The sequence below is a fragment of the Heterocephalus glaber genome, unplaced genomic scaffold (assembly GCF_053883595.1).
Source record: "Heterocephalus glaber isolate CG9 unplaced genomic scaffold, H.glaber_assembly_v1.0 deba00001444, whole genome shotgun sequence".
Lineage (NCBI taxonomy): Eukaryota > Metazoa > Chordata > Mammalia > Rodentia > Bathyergidae > Heterocephalus > Heterocephalus glaber.
The window spans coordinates 7569075-7584266 of NW_028258297.1; the positions used below are offsets into that span (position 1 = coordinate 7569075).

At 44.2% G+C, this 15192-nt stretch overlaps 1 long non-coding RNA gene across 4 annotated transcripts in view; it reads right to left on the reverse strand.

The window, feature by feature from the left end:
* Window positions 1-14185, reverse strand: part of LOC110349368 (uncharacterized) — a 29794-nt gene extending 15609 nt beyond the window's left edge. For all 4 annotated transcript variants that reach the window (XR_015452277.1, XR_015452276.1, XR_002395273.2 and 1 more), the window contains exons 1-4: window positions 9013-14185; window positions 6470-6533; window positions 3823-3876; window positions 2292-2443 (exon numbers count right to left, since the gene is read on the reverse strand). This is a non-coding gene — a long non-coding RNA (uncharacterized LOC110349368). The remainder of the gene's footprint in view (window positions 1-2291; window positions 2444-3822; window positions 3877-6469; window positions 6534-9012) is intronic.
* Window positions 14186-15192: the final 1007 nt, after the last annotated feature.

The following is a 15192-nucleotide window of genomic DNA, read 5'->3' on the forward strand; positions in this document are numbered from 1 at the left end:
AAGAAAATCTATGTCCAGCATGGTGGCACAGTCCTGTAATCCCAACACTTAGGAGGCTGAAGCAGGAGGTTCACCATGAGTTCAAGGCCACTCTGGGCTACACAGGGAGATCCTACCTCAAAAAACCAAAAAAAATTTTTTGAAGTTATTGAAAATCTAAATAGGCCTATAACAAGTAGAGAGACTGAATTAATTAATCATTAAAAGTTTACCATACAATCTGGGCCCAGAAAGAATCACTGATGATACCATCAAACATTCAAGGAATTACTATCAATTACAGAATGCTGAATAAAATGACTCCCTAACGATATCCATGTCCTTTTGGGAGGCTGAGGCAGGAAGATCACTACAAATTCTAAACTAGCCTGGTCTACATAGTGAGCTCAAGGCCAGTCTAACCTACATAGTGAGACCCTGTCTCAAAAAACAAAACAAAACAAAAATAAGATATCTACGTCCAGCCCTTGTTGCTTTTGTGCTATCTTCTGCTGCCATTCACTATTGCCCCTTTGTCACCCAGCTTTGGAGACAGCTGATTATGGACTGAAATCTCTACAAACTATAAGCCAAATAAACCTTTCCCCTTAAAAAAAAAAAGGATATCTATGTCCTAATCCACCAAACCAAACCAATGGTGTTAATGTATTTGGCAAAGTGATTTGCCAGATGAAATTAAGTTAAGAATGCTAAAATTTGGAGATTATCCTAGATTTTGTGGGTGGACCTGATGTGATTACATCTTTATAAGAGGGAATCCAGGACCAGGCACACTGACACATGCCTGTGAACCCAGCTGCTCAGGAGGCTGAAGCAGGTGGATTGCAAGTTTGAGGTCAGCCTGAACAACTTAGCAAGACCTGGTTTCAAAACACAAAACAGGGCTATGAGGCCAGGGATTTAGCTCAGTGGTTTCAGCACCTGCTGCGCAAGCGCAAGGACCTGAGTTCGATCCCCGGAACCAAAACAGGGCTATGGATGTAGCTCAGTGGTAAAGTGTCCCTGGGTTTGGTCCTCAGTGTTGAGGAAAAAAAAAAAAAGAGGGAAATAGTCTAAGAAAGAAGGCTATGGTGACTTTTCCTCACGATAGCCCACTCTGCTTTCTCCTCTTGCTTTTTCCTCTTTTACTGAGCCCAATTTTGCTCTGCAGAGCCTGTTTCTTTCTCCCCAACTCTTTACTTTTTCTTTCTCAAATAAATTTGGCCACTGCAAAAAAAGGGAAAAAAGGAAAAGAAAAGAAGCTACTGCCTACGTGGTTTTAAGGATGGAGGAAAGAGCTATGAGTGCCTCTAGAAGCTGGATTCTTTCTGGAAATCTGCTGACACCTTCTTTTATTTCTGTAAGACTCATTTTGAATTTTAAAATTCCAGAATTGTAAAGGAATAAATGTGTGATTTTTTTTGTGGGGAGGGAGTTGAGATAGGGTTTCTCTATGTATTCCAGGGTGGCCTTGAACTCATATGTAGCCCAGGCTGGCCTCAAACTTGCAGTAATCCTCCTGATTCGGCCTCCTGAGTTCTGGGATTACAGGCATGCATTACCATACCCTAAAAAAGAATAAATTTGTGTTATTTTAAACTATAAAGTTTATAGCAATTTATTACCACAGCAGTGGAAAACTAATGTATACCAATCTTTTGCAAACTCTCCCAAAAAATAGATGAGGGTACACTTCCATTTTTTCCTTCTATTTTCTCTTGTTTTTTCTTGTAAGGGTATACTTCCAAACACTGCATGAAACCAGTATTTACCCATAGTAAAACCAAATAAAGACATCATGAGAAGAGAAACTACAAATCAAAAACCCTAATTAATTTGGACACAAAAGTCCTGAACAAAAAGCTAGGTCTATGGTCCCATGTATATGACTGTGATCCCAGCACTCTGGGAGGCTGAGGCAGTAGGATCACAAGCTTGGGCCCTACCTGGATAACTTGGCAACTTAGCAAGACTCTGTTTCAAAATAAAAACTAAAGAAAGGGCTGGAGATGTAGCTCAGTGCCAAGGCCCTGGTTTCAATCCCCAGTACTACCAAAAGTAAATAGAAAAACAAAACAAAACAAAACAACACTAAGTAACCTAATTCAACAATACATAAAAAATTACATAGAGGGCTGGGGATTTAGCTCAGTGGTTTCGCTGCCTGCTGCGCAAGCACAAGGACCAGAGTTCAATCCCCGGTACTAAAAAAAAAAAAAAAAATACATAGAACAAAATTCTGTACCATAATTCCATGGGACACTGCCTAGGAACACTAAACTGGCTTAACATACTATGTAGAAAGCAGTTACCATGGCAAGCTTGAGACTGCTGTCCTCCAAATACCCACTTCTGAGCTTGACCTGTGGCTGGTGCCTGGGAACATGGACTTCAGGACTGCGAAGAGCTGCTCACTGTACCTGCCTTAGTTACTTTCTCATTGCTGGGACATAACATCTGACACCTGTAAGTTAAAGAAAAAGAAGTTTATTTTGGCTCACACTTTGTAAAGGTTTCAGCCCATAATGGGCTGGCTCTAAGGCAAGGCAGCATTGCAGAGGGGGCTGGCAGAGAAGAAACAGTCCATGGCAGGGTAGACAGGAAGCAGAGAGAGATCGAGGGAGCTAGACTTCTGTTTACGCCCACAATGACCCACTTCTTCCCACCAGGCTTGACCTCCCAACATCATACCCAGCTATAAACCTGTCTGTGGACTAATCAGCATCACACACCGATGATCTAGTCACCTCCCAAAAGTCCCACTAATGAGGACATGAGGCTTTAGGGGGGACATCTAGACATAAACAATAACAGTCCCTAAGCTATTTCTATAAACAGGTGATTTATGCTAAATCCATTTCCCTCTGGAAATCCATGACTTTGATCTATGCCAGGCAGAAGGAGCCTCCACAGGCTGCCAGTTAGAAAACTTAAGCCTGAATTCTCTAGCGGGTGTCTCTGGTGGACATCTTGTGCTGGCTGTCACCACTAGAGGAATCAGGCATGTCATCTGTCATCTGCCAATGCCCCAAAAGAACACTGTGGAAGCCAGGCATGGACTTTGCCCGGTGGCTTTTCCCTTTGCTGGGTTTGCTTTGTTCTCTATCACTGTAATGAATCTTAGCAGTGCATGATACTCTGTGTGTCCCAAGGGTGGCCATGGGGACCCCCGGCACACATGTGACAATCAATTAATATAATCCATCACTCTAACAGGAATCAATTCATATAATCCATCACCCTAACAGGATAAAAAACACAGAGCTCATAGAAAGAGCTCAACATGATTGAGAAAAAAAAAAACACCCAACAAACTAATAATAGAAGGGAAATTCCACAGCCTGATAACAAGAATCTATGAAAAATCCATAGTTAACAGCATGGTTAATGGCCAGACACTGACTGATGTCCTCCTAAGATTAAGAATGAGACAAAGATGGGCTGGGGATTTAGCTTACTGGCACTGGGCCTGCCTTGAAACCCCAAGGTTCTGAGTTTGATCCCTGGTATTGGGAAAAAAAAACAAGAACAAGACAAAGGCAGGTGTGGTGGCATACACCTGTAATCCCAGCACTCAGGAGACTGAGGCAGGAGGATCACTGCAAGCTGGAGGCCAGCGTGGAGTACATATCCAGACCCTGTCTCAGAAAAACAAAAACAAATCAAAACAAAATTGAAAAGGGATGTAGCTCAGTGTAAAGGTTCTGCATTTAATCTCCAGTACTGCAAAAAAAATTTTTTTAATAAAAAAAGAAAGAATAGAAAAATATGTTCACTGTCATCACTTTTATTTAATGTTGTCCTATCTAAGGTAATCAGCTAAGAAAAAGAAATAAAAGGTACCTATTACTAGCTGTGTGCGCTGCTCCATGGTTACAACTCCAGCTACTTGGAAACCTGAAGGTAGAAGGGTCACAAGTTCAAGGACAGCCTTGGCAATATAGTGAGATCCTGTACCACGTAAATTAATAAATACATAAATCATCAGGACCAGAGCACAGCTCAGTGGTAGTGCACTTGTCTAGCATGTGTGAGAGCCTCAGTTGCAACCCTACTACTGGAAAAAAGAAAAGTATCCAGCCCAGGGATTTAGCTCAGTGGTTCCAGCACCTGCCTCACAAGCGAGAGGTCCCAAGTTCAATCCCCGGTACAAAAAAGAAAAAGAAAAGTATCCATATTAGAAGGAAGAAATAAAACCTCAGATGACATGAATCTTACCAGTGCATAGAAAAAAATCTTTTTTTATTAGAAAACCTTAACTCACTGAAAAACTATTAGACTTAATCAATGAGTTCAGAAAAGTTGTAGGCTACAAGATGAATACATGAAAAATTATATTCCTATATGCTAGCAATGATCATTCCAAAAATGAAACTTAAAAAAAGAATTCCAATAACAGGAACAAAAAAAAATACTTGGGCTGGCTGTGGTGGTGCACACCTGTAATCCTAGCACCTAGGAGGCTGAGGCAAGAGAATTGTGAGTTTAAGGCCAGTTTGGGCTACATAGCAAGTCCTTCTTGTGAATTATTAATTCTGAGAACCTCAAAAGAAGCAAAAAAATAAATAAATAAAATACTTAGATATAGATTTAGTTGAAGGTATGTAAGAGTTGTACACTGGAAACTAAAACATTGCTGAAAGAAATAAAAGAAGATGGAAAGACATCTTGGATCAAAAATCTTCATACTGTAAGAATCCAGTAGGGTTGATTGATTTGCAGATTCAATGCAATCTCTATTAAAATCCTAGCCATGGCCAGGGATTTGGATCAGTGGTTCCGCCACCTGCCTCGAAAGCTCAAGGACCAGAGTTCGATCCCTGGTACCAAAAATAAATAAAATAAAATAAAATAAAATAAAATAAAATAAAATAAAATAAAATCAGGGCCGGGGATTTAGCCCAGTGATTCCGTCGCCTGCCTTGCAAGCACAAGCACCCGAGTTTGATCCCCGGTACAAAAAAAACAAAATAAAATAAGATCCTAGCCAGGAGTGGGGCAGGTCCATAATCCAAGCACTTGGGATGGGGACAGGTAGGAGGATTGGAAGTTCAGGCCCACCCTGAGCTACTCAGTGGGTTAGTGGGACCCTGACTCAAAAAAAATCAAAAGGGGCTGGGGATTTAGCTCAGTGGTTCGGGTGCCTGCCTTGCAAGCGCAAGGTCCCGAGTTTGATCTCTAGTACCAAATAAACCAAACCAAAGCAAAAGAAAAATCAAAAGGGTTGGGGACATTCCTCAGTGCAAATGCCCTGGGTTCAGTCCCCAGTAACCCCCCCACCCCCACACACACTCTAAGGCCAGTCCAGACTACATAATAAGGCCCTATCTCAACAAACCAAACCAAAACAAAGACGGACATAGTGGTGCATGCCTGTATTCCTAGAATTTAGGAGGCCGAGGCAATAGGATTGTCAAGAGTTTGAGGCAAGCCTGGGTTACATAGTAAGTTCAAGGCCAGCCTAGACCAGTTTGAGGCTGGCCTCCAACTCCCAGGAATCCTCCTGCCTCAGTCTCCCAAATTCTGGGATTACAGGTACATGCCCTAACTGGCTTTTTTTTTTTTTGAATTTAAAGAAGGAAGACTTGCTTCTGGTTTTTTGTTTTGTTTTTGTTTTGCTTTTGGTCCCAGGGATCGAACTCGGGACCTTGTGCTTGCAAGGCAGGCAGCGGCAGCACTGAGCTAAATCCCCAGCCCTAACCGGCTTTTAAAATGAAACAAGCTGGTTGTGGTGATGCACACCTGTAATCCCAGCACTTGGGAGGCTGAATCAGGAGGATCGCTGGACTTCAAGGCCATCCTGGGCTACATAATGAGTTTGAAGCCACCGGAACTACAAAGCAAGACCCTGTCTCAAAACAAACAAACAAACTAACTGATTTTCAACAAAGATGGCAGCATAACTCAGGAGAGGAAAAATAATCTTTTCAACAACAAGACACATATGTGCAAAATGATGAAGTTGAATTCTATGTCACGCTATATATGAATGAACTCAAAATGGACCACAAAACTAACTGTAAAAGCTAAAACTATAAAACTTTAGAAGAAAAAGGAGGACTACATTTCACAACCTTGGCTTAGGAAATAGTTTCATAGATAAGACACCTAAAGCACAAGCAACCAAAGAAAAAAATAGGCAAATTGGACTTCATTAAAAATGAAAAACTTAGGGCCGGGGATTTAGCTCAGTGGTTCCACCGCCTGCCTCAAAACCGCAAGGACTCGAGTTCGATCCCTGGTACCAAAAAAAAAAAAAAAAGAAGAAGTACACAAAAATGAAAAACTTCCAGGCCCGGTGGCACACTCTGTAATCCCAGTACTGGGGAGGCTGAGGCAGGAGAATGACTGAGTGTAAGGCCAGCCTGGGCTACATAGAGAGTTTAAGGCCAGCATGAACTACACTGTGAGTCCCTGTCTTATTTTCTTTTTCATTGCTGGGACACAATACCAGACACCCAGAAGTGAAAGGAGGAAAAGTTTACTTTACCTCACAGTTTGTAGAGGGTTCAGTCCATAGTCGGCTGGCTCCAAGGGTGGCCTGGCAGACTGTCCTGGTAGAGGAGAATGAGCTCATGGCCGGGCAGGCAGGAAAAAGCAGCAGCAAGGACCCTCCCCTTTCCTCTTTAGTCCATCCAGGCTACAAGTTGATTGGCTGGTGCCACACATACCCAGAGTGGGGCTTCTGCCTTTAGCAAATCCAAGAAGAAGGGATATCTTTCCATTTTGTGATATCCTCTTTGATCTCCCTTTTTCAGAGTACTGTAGTTTTCCATGTAAAGGTCTTTTACTCCTTTCATTAGATTTATTCCTAGGTATTTCATTTTCTTGGTGGCTGTTGTGAAAGATGCAGTTTCCCTAATTTCTCTCTCAGCGAGTTTGTTATTTGTGTACAGGAATGCTACTGATTTTTGAGTGTTGACATTGTATCCAGCTAATCCAGTTATCACTCATCCATGATCCTGTGTCACACACTGCTATCCAGTATCACATCCATGGTCCAGTCTCATCCAAAAGCCCCACCTGGGAGCACAAGAAGCTTGGGGGACATTTTATTACTTTTTTTTTTTTGCTGGTACCAGGGATCAAACTCAGGACCTTGCACTTGCAAGGCAGGTGCACTGCCACTGAGCTAGATCCCCAGCCCGAGACATTTTAGATATAAACCATAGGGCCAGAGATGTAGCTCAGCAATGCAGTGCCTGCCTGACAACCTTGAGGCCCTGAGTTCCATTCCCAGTACCAAAAATAAAAAATAGATATAAACCATAACAGACCCTGTCTCAAAATAAATAAACAAATGAAATGAAAAACTTTCAGCCAGGGATGGTGGTGCACACCTGTAATCCCAGCAGTCTAAGAGGCTAAATTAGGAAGATCACAAGTTTGAGCCCAGCCTGGACAACTTAAAGATTTAGCAAGACCCTGTCTCCAAATAAAAAATAAAAACAGGGTGGGGATGTAGCTGAGTCCAAATGCCCTAGGTTCAATCTTCAGTACCACTCCCCACCAAAACAAATTTTTAAAACACTTTTGTCAGGCTAAGGAGTGGTGGCACATCCAAAATTCATTCCTGGAAGCAAGGATTACCCTGATACCAAAACCAGAGAAGGACCCAAACAAAAAAGAGAACTACAGGCCTATCTCCCTAATGAACATAGATGCAAAAATCCTCAATAAGATACTGGCAACCAAAAGGCAGCAAATCATCAAGAAGATCATACACCCTGACCAAGTTGGATTCATCCCAGGGATGCAGGGATGGTTCGATTTATGTAAATCATAAAAAGGTAATACACTGTATTAACAGAGTCAAGGACAAAAACTATATGATCATCTCAATAGATGCAGAAAAAGCATTTGACAAGGTCCAACACCCATTCATGATAAAAACCCTACATAAAACTGGAATAGAAGGTCTTTATCTCAATTTGATAAAAGTCATCTATGACAAACCAACAGCCAACATCATACTAAATGGTCAAAAACTGAAAGCTTTCACACTAAAATCAGGAACAAGACAAGGATGTCCACTGTCACCACTCCTGTTCAATATAGTTTTGGAAACATTAACCAGAGCAATTAGACAAGAGAAAGAACTAAAAAGAATAAGGAGCGGTCCGGGGATTTAGCTCAGGCATTCCGGCGCCTGGCTTGCAAACTATTATTATTTGCAGATGACATGATACTCTACATAGAAGGCCCCAAAAACTCCACCAAAAGACTTCTAGATTTGATAACCAAATTCAGTAGCTTAGCTGGATACAACATCAACACTCAAAAATCAGTAGCATTCCTGTACACAAATAACAAACTCGCTGAGAGAGAAATTAGGGAAACTGCATCTTTCACAACAGCCACCAAGAAAATGAAATACCTAGGAATAAATCTAATGAAAGGAGTAAAAGACCTTTACATGGAAAACTACAGTACTCTGAAAAAGGGAGATCAAAGAGGATATCACAAAATGGAAAGATATCCCTTGTTCTTGGGTAGGAAGACCCAATATAGTGAAAATGGCCATACTTCCAAAATTATTATACAAATATAATGCAATCTCAATCAAAATCCCAAAAGAATTAGAGAAAACAATCCTAAACTTCATTTGGAACCAGAAGAGACCTAGAATAGCAAAGTCAATTCTGGGCAACAAAGGCAAGGCAGGGGGCATCACAATCCCTGACCTGAAATTATACTACAGAGCTACTGTGATAAAAACAGCATGGTACTGGCAAAATAACAGACCTGAAGATGGATGGAACATATTAGAAGATACAGAAACAACTCCAGACATATTCAGGAGTAGTGGCATATACCTATAATGGCAGCAGTCTGGGAGGCTGAGGCAGGAAGGTCACAAGTTTGAGGTTTGCCTGGGCAATTTAGAGAGTTAGCAAGACCCTATTTCCAAAAAAAAAAAATTAAAAAGTGTGTGTGGAGACCTGTGGGAATGTAGTTCAGTGGTAAGGCCTTGGGTTCAATCCCCAGTACCAAAAGCAAGAAAAACATTGAACTGAGTGTGTTGGTACATACCTGTAACCTCAGTGCTTTGAGCAGCTGAAGCAGGAGGATCACGGGTTTGAGTCCAGCCTGGGTGACTTAGTGAGGTCCTGTCTTGAAAAAAAGACAAAATTAAAAGGGGTTGGGATAAAGATCGGCAGGAAGGCCTTGGTCCAATCCTCAGTACAGCCCACGCGCAGGCGCACACCATGCTCCCACAGGCATGCACATGCACATACACACCTTCCTGAGTTGAGGCCATCCTCTCTCCTCTCCCAGGACTGTTGTAGCAGTCTCTATGCCTATGACCACAGCCCTCCCTTTAATAAAACCTGCCTGGTTATCTTAAAAAAAATTAAAACTTATGTGCTGCTTCTTCTTTTTCTTCTTTTTTTTCTGAGACAGGTTCTCACTAGGTAGTTCTGGCTGGCCTCCAACTTGCACTGATCCTCCTGTCTCAGCTTCCCCAGTGCTGAGATTACAGGTGTGGCTGGTTGGCTACTTAGAAGAAGGAACCGCTGATACATGTGACAACACAGATGATCCTTGACAATATCATACTAAGGGAAAAAAGGCCAGTCACAGGGCTGGGGGTTTAGCTCAGTGGCACTGAGCCTGCCTCCAAGTGCAAGGTCCTGAGTTCGATCCCCAGTACCGGAAAAAAAAGTCATAAAAGGATCATATTGAGTGATCCCATTTATCGAAGTTGTCCAGAAAAATCAAAACCATACAGACAGAAAGCCAATAAGTAATTGCCAGGGTCCATAGAGTTGAGGGGAAAGAGGAAGTGACTGGGTATAGAGTCCCTTTGGGGTAATAAAAATGTTCTAATTTTTTTTTTGGTACCGGGAATCAAACTTGGGTCCTTGCGCTTGCAAGGCAGGTGGTGGAACCAATGAGCTAAATCCCCAGCCCAAAATGTTCTAATGTTGATCAAGGTGACAGGTGCCCAAGTCTGTGGGTAGTAAAACAAAACAAAACAAAACATTGAACTGTATGCCCCTGGTGGGTGAATTATATGGTATGTGAATTGCATCGCAATAAAAGTTTTAAAACTTCCAGAGGAAACATGCCATGTTAGTGACACCTATAATCCCAGCACTCAGGGGGCTGAGGCAGGAGGATTGCAAGTTGAAGGGCAGTTTGGGCTACATAGCAAGACCCTGTCCCAAACAACAATAAAAGCGAAGGTTAAGGGCCAGGGATTTAGCTCAGTGGTTCCAGCGCTTGCCTCGAAAACAAAAGATCCCGAGTTTGATCCCCAGTACCAAAAAAAAAAAGTGAAGGTTAAAAAAAAAAAAGTGAAGGTGACAGTTGAGCATGCCCCTCCCAGAGGAGAGGCTTCGGAGCAGGTGAAATAACTGGAAATTTTCAGGTCCCAGGTGGGAAGGAGTGAAATCTCATTGTGAAGTCACAGACAGGTAGACAAGTTTGGAGTCCAGCCCTGCAGCCTTTCCCTGTTGGAGGGGGGAGCCTGACTCAAGAAGGGAGGCCCAGCAGGAGCAGCCAATGAAGAAAGAGAAACCCAGGGAAAAGCCTGTGCGGTAGCACACACCTGTAATCCCAGCACTCTGGGAAGCTAAGGCAGGTAGATTGCAAATTGAAACCCAGCCTGGGCAATTCAGCAAGTCCGTGTCTCAAAATGAACATAAATAAATAAAAAATTTAAAAGGAGGAGGCCGTCAGTACAGATATTCCTTGTTTAACTACCTGTTTAAAGTTTGTTCAGACTTACAACTGAGGAGTGCCGTTTGGACTTATGACCCTGCACTCAGACTTGTGACCTGTCTTTTTTTTAGTTCTGTACATCTTGGTTTTTTGGTTTGTTTTTTTTTTTTTGGTACCGGGGATCGAACTCAGGACCTTGTGCTTTAGAGGCAGTCTGCGGAACCACTGAGCTAAATCCCCCGGCCCTCTACATCTTGTTTATAGAGCCTCAATGTCTTTTTTTGTACAGTACACCTTGTTTATATAGTACCATAATTTTTGCTGATTGTACTGTACATTACTATAGCTTTGTTCTGTCATATATTACAGTAATGCATGTAAGAGTTGTGCAAATATTAATCCCAGCACTGGGGAGGCCAAGGCAGGAGGATCGCCATGAGTTTGAGGACAGCCTGGGCTATATAGCAAGTCTTGTCTCAAAAAATGAAAAAATACTGAGTTTGATCCCCAGTACCAAAAAAAAAAAAAAAGAGTTAAGTAAATAAAAAGTCATCAAACTGGAGTTTCCTTTGACCATTTCTTTGTTCTGAATATTGTCATACACATATTATATACAAGTCCTCGTTTAATGACCTAGTCGCATGAACAGAGGCCGGTGGTTAAACCTGTGTAAAGGCCCTGGGTTCAGTCCCAGTAAGAGGTGGGGGTGTTTAGAGAAGGCTCGGGTCAAGCGTGTTGAAGAAGCCATGGGTGTTGAAGAAGCCATGTGGAGGGCATGGGTGGGTCACAGGTGGCTGGGATGTCCTGCACCTCTGGCCAACAGTGAGCAGGGCGCTGCAGAGGTCTCCCCCAGCAACAGGGAGGGAACGACAGGGAGGGAAGCAGAAGCAGTAGCAGGAAGAGCCCAGGCCTGGGGTCCAGCATATCAGGGATAATCAGCGCCACCATGCTGGCCGGAGAGCTTCAGAAAGGCTGGGGCTGTTTCAGTGCCCACATGGGGACCCTCTGGCTGGCCCTTTGGGGTGGCTGGGGATACTGGACCCTGCATGTGGCACTGTCACCACTGAAAGCAGGCGGCTCTCTGTGTGGCCTTGGTCAGTGTCCTCACCCTCTCTGATCCTCCTGATCAAAGGTTTGAGGGAATATCAGCAGAGTCTGCCTGCAGGCCCGTAGGGAGCTTAGATGAGAAAATTGGGGGAAGCAGTTGACAGGGCTAGGGGCACAGGAAGGGCCTGACACAGAGCAGGATGCTGTGACAATCAGGTGACAGACAGGTGAGGGGGCAGCAGCTTTGACAACCCTACAAGGACTGGGCTAGGCCTCCACTCAGCCAGCCTGGCACTGCCGGCCACCCAGGCTTTTGTGGGGGATTGTGGATGAGCCAGGGTGGGAACCCCGCATTTCTCTTGGGCTGACATCAGCTTGCAGCTTGCACCACACTGCCCTCAGCCTCCTGAGCCAGAACTAGCACAGGAGGCCGCCCCTGCCCTGTCCCTTACCCAGGGCCGCTTAGCCTTGAGGAGCTGTGCAGTCACACCAACAGCTGGGCCCTGCCGGCCCATAAATCACGGATGACAGCAGACCGCCGGTGTGGTCAGCGGTGGCTCCAGGCCCTGGGGTGGGGCGGAAGCAGTCAGGGGCTCAGGACGCCCCTCCCTACAAACCCCACGGGTGGCTTTGCGTTTGCCTTTGAGTCTGTGTGGGCAAACTTCCTCACACAAGCCGCCGTCCATCCGGGCGTGGTGGCACAGCCTGCAATCCCGGCACACGGAAGGCTGAGGCAGGAAGAATGCTGTGACTTTGAGGCCAGCCTGGGCTACATAATGAGGTCAAGGCAACCTGAACTACATGATGATACTGTCTCAAAATATATACATATTGGACCGGGGATTTAGCTCAGTGGTTCAAGCACCTGCCTTGCATCCCCGGTACCAAAAAAAAAAAAAGTATATCTATATATCTATATTATATAGATTATATGTATATGCTCGGAGGCCTGTAGACACTATTCTACAGAAGCAGAGTGGACATACTGGAAACTGGCGGTCCAAGTCTGCGGTAAAGCGGCTCGTGGGCTGTCCCGCACCACTCAGGCAGGCCTGCGCCCTGGCTGCGAAGGAGTGAACAGAAGGGGCCCAAGCCCAGGGACCCGCCAAGGCTCCAGACTCTCGCTGGGAGCAGCCTAGGCAGGCCACGTGAACCGGAAACTGCCCTGGGCTGCGGGCAGAGGACACGGGACACCGCAGGCTGGGTTCTTCTCTTATCTGATCAAAGTGGATTCCCGGCAGCCCTCCCTGTTTACTCTGCTGGCCTGCGACTGCCTAGAAACCTGTGATGGCTTTTTCCAGCACGGGCTTGGAAAGAAGAAGAGCAGGAGTGACTGTTTGTACATTTGTTACAGGGTCTCACTATGTAGCCCAGGCTGGCCTTGAACTCACAGTGATCTTCCTGCCTCAGTCTCCTGAGCTCCGGGATTACAGGCATGGCCAACACTCCCAGCCACCTGGTGGTTGTAATTGACTTTGGCAAAGGCAATCCCTGGTTCCCTGTAATCTGTGACTGCAAGGCATTTCTGGGGATCTTCTACTTTCCATCTAGGTGTGGTCACCTGGGTGTGTTCCCTTTGATTTACTAAACTGCATTGAGGATTCCTGTTTTACTACAATAAAATGTTTGCCTTAAACCAAGCGTGGTGGTGCACGCCTGCAATCCCAGCATTCTGGAGGCTGAGGGAGGAGGATCACTGCAGGTTCAAACCCAGCCTGGGCTACCAAGTGAGATCTTGTCTCAAAAAAACAAATACAATTTATAGAGCATTCTGTACAACTAACTAAAAAATAGTACCTATTATTTATTATTTCCCCAGTGTTAGGCATTGTGTGAAATAATCATAGGGCATATGAAATTTCTAGTTCTGCTCCTTCCCATAACATTGTAGCCTGAGTGGTGGCTCATGGTACAATAATGTCTTTACAATTCTCACTTTCTCCAGGGATTTAGTTCAGTGGTGCTGCCGCCTGCCTCGAAAAGCACAAGGTCCCAAGTTCTATCCTTGGTACCAAAAAAAACCAACCTACAGTTCTCACTTTCAATTGCTGCTTGGCATTATGTCCAGATAGCTTCTGTGGTATCATGTAATTAGATGTTCTCTAATTGTTACCTTTCCGTTGGTTAGATTGTTCATGATTTCTGATCGGTAATATCTTCAAACTGAATTTTTAAATTAAATTCTTTTTTTTTTTTTTGGTACCGGGGATCGAACTCAGGACCTTGCGCTTGCAAGGCAGGCGCTGGAACCACTGAGCTAAATCCCCAGCCCTTTTAAATTAAATTCTTACACTGAATTGAATCCTACCTTAGCATCAAATGAATATTCTTTTTTTTTTGGTACCGGGGATCGAACTCCGGTCCTTGCGCTTGTGCAGCAGGCGACGAAACCACTGAGTTTAAATCCCCAGCCCAATATTCTTGAAATATTTATAAACATTCAGCCATTGTAACTGAAAGGTTTAAATTTTTTTTTGGTACTGGGGATCAAACTCAGGACCTTGTGCCTGCTGAGCCTTGTGACCTTGTGATGCAGAGCCACTGAACTAAATCCCTGGCCCAAAATGTTTGTTTTATTAAATAGGGGATGTTGGGCCGGGGATTTAGTTCAGTGGCTCTGCATCCGCCTCAAAGGCACAAGGTCCTGAGTTTGGTCCCCATACCAAAAGAAAAGATGTTATAGTTTATATCTGGATGTCCCCCCAAAGCCTCATGCACTTAGAGGCAGGGCTTGCAGAAGGTGAATGGATTATGTGGTGACAGTTGGCTGGTGTTAGGAGGTAGGGTCTGGTTAGATGAGGTGGGTCACTGGGAATGTGACCTGGAAGAATTTATTTCGCTCCTCCCTGACTCCACCCTTCCCCTTCCTCTGCTTCCCACCACCATGCCATGAGCAGCCGTACTCCATCCACCATGCTTTGAAGCTGGCTGACCCTGGACTGAAACGTGAGTCAAAATAAACCTCTCTTCCTTTAAATTGCAGGTCTTGTGTATTTTGTCCCTGTAACAAGGGAAGTAACTAAGAAAGATTTTTGGTACCAGAGAAGTGGGGTCATTGCTGTAACTGTACCTGGCCATGTGATTCAGAAGCCTCTGGAACTGGCTCACAGCAGGAATTTGGAAAGGTTTGGAGATGCCAATTGGAGAAGCAGCCCTAGAATGCTGTATGCTGAGCTTGATGAAAGACTCTAGTCAGAGCTCAGAAGACCAGAATGCTCATTTTAAAGGCAGATGGTAAGAGCCAGACTCAGTAGGTTTCAGTTGTGAACAAGGACTCTATTGGCAATTGGACTCCAGACCATGTGTATTATGCTCTGGCAGAAAACTTGTCTATATTTTGCTCATGTCCTGAGACTTTGTAGGAGACTGAGACAAAAGGCAGAGGACTGATTAAACTGGTGGAGGAAATTTCAAGCCAGCCTAGTTTTGAGGTTGTGGGATGGGTACGATTGGGGGCTTTTTTTTTTTTGTACCGGTGATCAAACTCTGGACCTTGCA